Source organism: Gossypium arboreum, chromosome 11 (assembly GCF_025698485.1).
Source record: "Gossypium arboreum isolate Shixiya-1 chromosome 11, ASM2569848v2, whole genome shotgun sequence".
In the NCBI taxonomy this organism is placed as follows: Eukaryota; Viridiplantae; Streptophyta; class Magnoliopsida; order Malvales; family Malvaceae; genus Gossypium; species Gossypium arboreum.
Genome location: NC_069080.1, coordinates 123,983,172 through 123,988,335, shown reverse-complemented (window position 1 = coordinate 123,988,335; position 5,164 = coordinate 123,983,172). Strand labels below are relative to the sequence as shown.

The 5,164-nt window shown below is 29.2% G+C and overlaps 1 long non-coding RNA gene across 1 annotated transcript; it reads right to left on the bottom strand.

The window, feature by feature from the left end:
- Positions 1-846: 846 nt before the first annotated feature.
- On the bottom strand, positions 847-1,726 carry LOC108473146 (uncharacterized). The gene is made up of 2 exons (XR_001869665.2): positions 1,558-1,726; positions 847-1,112 (listed from the first exon to the last, which is right to left on the bottom strand). It is a non-coding gene; the product is annotated as an uncharacterized LOC108473146 (long non-coding RNA).
- Between the last annotated feature and the right edge of the window lie 3,438 nt (positions 1,727-5,164).

Sequence of the window (5,164 nt, the reverse complement as noted above, 5' to 3'; positions counted from 1 at the left end):
TACTCAACAAAACTATATGCCAAAAAAACCAAAAATAAATAAAATTTGAAAATATTTAAATCAATAATTAAAAAAACTTATAAAATCATAAGCACAAATTGAGGAAAAAAACTTAAAATCAACCATTAAAAATCTAGCAAAAACAACAACTAGTAAAAATCAAAATTTGAAGAATAATAACCACCATTGGTGGTTTTATCAAATTCGAAATTTGAGTAAAAATTGATAAAATAGAAATAGAAAATTAAAATTAAAAAGAAAAATCACTTGCCTAGAAATTAAAAGAATTAAAAACTGACTACATAAAAATAAATCATGATTTGAAAGTAAAGAAATAAAAGACGATTAAATTTTAAAAAAACTAAAATGATTTAAAAATTATAAAGGAAGAAAACATGTTTGTTTTTATTTTATTAGTTAAGTAATAATATTTTTACATTTTCAAAAGTTGACGATGTGACATTTTATTATTAGTGCTTAAAACTATATATTTTAGTATCATCCTAATATAATTTATTCTAATTTTCTTTTAGTTAAATTAGGTTAAACTATCTAGAAGTCCCTGTAATATAGGAACTAGGTCAAATTAGTTCTTTTATTATTAAGTGGGTTGATTTAGTCTTATACTATTAAAAAGAATAAATTAAGTCCAAATTATAATGAACTAACATTTCTTTATATAAAAATATCTTGAAAAGTATTATTTTTAATTGCGGTCCAATTCCAAATAAAATATTTCATTTGAAGAACCATAAAACTTTATAAATATCAACTTTGTTAAACAGTAAATAATATTTTTATATAGTGAATGTTAGCTGTAATAGGCCCAATTCGCCCAGCCCACAATAAAACCAAAAATCAATTAAAAATAAATAAATAAAGTCTGAGTTTTTTACAAACCATCAGGCCCAAATAGTAAATTAAATTAAAAGCAGCCCAAATACATCTTTTTTTAAAACCAATTGAATAAACCCAAACCCTAAACCCGAGACCCAATTGGATCTAAAGAAAATCAACAACCAAGAACACCAGAAACTTCTGGAATATGCCAGAATAGTGCCAGGGGGTCGGTCTCCCATGAGCTGTTTCCCCGTTCCTCCGTACGGCCGAATCTGCAAAAGAATACACAAGAAGAACCACTAACAAAATACAACAAATAAATGTAATTTTTATTTTTATTTATTCTAAGAAAATCTGGCTATAAAAAGCTGTCGATTTCATCTCTGTAAAGACTTATGAACGCACATTACGCACACATATTGAATACTAGAATAGAGCAATCAAAAAAAGATTGTCAAAAGGTGATTTCCCAAATCTATTTTTTTTTCCATTTCTTTTGATTAACTTGCAATTTAGGTATAAAAACGTGAAAGAGAGATACCTGAATCGACGCCGATGAAAACCCAAACATCTTAGAAATATGTAGATGCGGGCGAGGGTCGAACGATATTGAATTTGTGTTCATTTTTTTAATTTCTTTCTTTTTAAAAAAAAGAAATAATATTGGATCAAAAGTTTTTTTTAAAAAAAAAAGAAAAAGGAAAAATAGTAGCTTACCGAATCTCCGTGGGCATGTATTGGATCTGGTCACTGTTGGTACACCATCGACCACCAAATGAAATGGTGGATTAGGCGAATGCTAGAAACCCTAGCAGATTAATTTTAGGGCTGTTTGGTTTTTTGTTAAAATTGGCTGCATTTGAAAAAAGAAAGGAAAAAGGCTTTAAATCCTTTGTGAAAAAACGGCGTTGTTTATAACAATAAGGATCTGTGCGTCAACCCGATTGGCAGGCCGGATCTGCGCCTTTTCATTCAAAATGGTAAATTTGTGCGTTAAGTCCTTCCTTCCGCACGAGCATTCAATTGCACCTTATTTGTCTTGCCTTTTTTTTAATTTGGCTCTTTAATTCGTGCGTGTTTTCATTTTAGTCCGCGATACAGTGCTGCGTTTAGGCTCGGGGATATTTGCAATTCTAGTCCCCATACATTTACTCACCTTGCACATTGATCATATTTACAATTATTTTATTTGTTCTTATTTTGGATTCAATCTCAATTTGGTCTTTCATTTGTATAATCTGTTAATTTAAAATACATTTAATATTTTTATATGTGTTAATCCATTTTAATGATTTTGCTTGTTTTTATTTGTACAATTATTTTGAGGTTTCTTTTATCTTATTATTTTTACATATTTTTTTAAATATTTTATATATATATAAGTATACACATTATTCTCATTGAGTTTTCAATTTATAATACCTATTATTTTGAAGTTCACAACATTTTTATATATGAGTTGAGTCATCTTAATAACTTTATTTTGTTTTATAAAATCATCATTTTAAAATTCTTTTTACATTCACTATTTTAATACTTTTATATAACCTTTTGTTTAAATATTTTTATACATATTAATACATCTATTACTTTAATAGATTTTTCTATTTAAAATACTTCTTGCTTTATGATTCACCTAGTATTTTTCTTTATGTATATATGAAACTATTCTAGGAATTTCATCTTTGTATTTATAAAATTATTATTTTGGAATGTTTCTTTATATTATATTATTCTTATGTTTTATATAGTATCTCATTTAAATGTTTTTTTTTATGTATAACGATGCGTATATAATTTATAGATTAACTCAATTTTATATATACTTTTAATCTCATGCTATTTTTACAAATAATTATTCCTAAATCTATTTATATATGCATGTTTTGTGAATCTATTATGTGTATTATATCTTATCATGTATTTTTATTACTCTTTCATATTTTATATATTATTTAAGTTATCATGTACATTGTCAATTTTAAATGAATTTGTGTTTAAAATATTTTGCATATAATTTGATTCAAACTTTTATTCTATAATATCTATTTCAATAATTATATATCAAATTTGTCAACTTATATATTATATATATATTATGTGTTCATTAATTCACCATTATTTTGAAAATGTCTTAAACCATATTGACTTCTAATTCCATTTTATTTTGTACATGTTTTGTGGATCGTTTTATATTGTGCCATATTTATTGTTGATGTATATTATTTAGTCATTTTTTACTTATTATATCAATTGTTCTCCATCCATGATTAAGAATTTGGTTACATTTTACTTAGAATAGTTGTACTTAATTGTTGGATTTATTAATTGTGGTTTATTGTACTTTATGTGTGCATATTATTTCATGTTTATTAATAATTTTCTATACAAATGTTTCGTTACAATACATTAAGTATTCCATCTATTTTAAAACAAATAAATGTGTTTTGAGCTAATTTCCAATTTTCCTTATTATTCAAAAATTCTGAAATAAGGCAATATTCAATATTTGGGAATTCGGGAATTCGTGCCCTACTGTGCTGGGTATGATTTTTTGTTGAACTAAATATTTGGATATCCTTTTATAATTTTAGCGTACGAGCTTTTGAAAGTAAAAAATAAATCATATTTTTGAAGGTATAAAGGATCGTGTCCAATCGTGCTGGATGTGATGCTGCATATCTTTGAAACGAGAGAATTTTGACAGCTAACTTAAACTACTCAAACATTTTAAAAAGAACCATACTTCAAAAGATCCTTTTTAAAATCTTTGATATAAGGATAGCATTGAATCAATCTGGTACCAATTTTTGGGCGTAATGAGGGTGCTAACCCTTCCTCATGCGTAACCGACTCCCGAACCCATTTTTTAATTTTATGTGAACCAAAAATTTTTTAAGTGGAATAAAAAATTTTAGTAGGTGATCCAATCACACCTAAACAAAGAGATTGGTGGTGACTCCACATGTTGTTTAAAAGTCGATTTATGTTTTTTCTTTCAAATGAAAAATGGTTTTGATAGCTTGGCGACTCCACTGGGGATTGAACAAGAGAGTCAGGCGACAAAATTGATTATTTGCTGTCCTTTTGTCAAATAATTGAAAATTTGTTTTGAAAATCATGTTTCTTTCGATTGCTTTAGTTTGTTTGATTGTTATGGTTTAGGTCTTATAGAATCATATTGCATTGCATTACATGATTGCTGTGGTCACACCTTTAAGTGGGAGTAAGAAACTATGCTTTCGTGAGGTTTTCACCTCTACATGGGCTAGTGGATTGCTTTCGGGATACATCTGTACCTATGGTTCCGTGAGATTTTCATCTCCGTATGGTCATAGGGAAATGTATTCCCTGAACTGAACTCGATCCATATGAACCTATAATGGGTGAGGATTGAGGAATCTGTTGGTTTGGGTACCCTCTCTTTAGAACTCAGAAACATATAGTGAACCATAAGAGCTATCCTTAGTAGAGCCGTGCTAAGCCTTAGTGATTACCCATATATGTGTTTTGATTATTTTGTTCTGCTTGTATTTTATTACTTATATCTAATACTAATTTGGGTTGTTTTGTTTTGGTTGTGTTTTGCATAACATTGCATACTAAAGGAGGGGTTGATTCATATTCAATTGCTAAGTTAGAAAGTTTAACATGAAGAATGAATTTCTTAATAACGTTAAGGATAATGCGGTCGTCCGCGCATGGTCAGAGAAATTACAATCAGACAAAGGGGATAGCCTAGCAAAAGGATATACATCAGAGTTGCAGAAGTTCACTCGCGTCAATGTAACATAGAATGAGTTGCAAGAGTTGAAAGATATATGGGCTCGTTGGGATGAGGGAACCAAACAGCTGTTCTACTAGAGTTATGGTGATATACAGTACTTGCTCGATGTTAAGGTGGACAAGCATCTGTTCCGAGGTATGGCTCAATTTTGGAATTCTGCTTATAATTGTTTCACTTTTGGGGAAGTGGCACTACAGCAAAATAGGTTTTTAGCGGCGTTTTTATCGGCGTTTTGAAGAAAAACGCCACTAAAGAGCAAGCATTAGCGGCGTTTTTAATAAAACCGCCGCTATAGGTTCACATTTAGTGGCTCTTCAAGAAAAAACGCCGTAAAATTTACGCTAAACGCCGTCGTTTTAGTGGAGCTTCAATGGAATTAGCGGCGTTTGTACAAAAACACCGCTATAGATCAGTATTAGTGGCGTTTTCAAAGAAGCGCCGCTAAAGGTATGCATATAGCGGCGTTTGTTAAAAAACGCCGCAAAATTTTTTTGCAAAACGCCATCGTCTTGTATTGACCTTTTTAGTGGCGCTTTT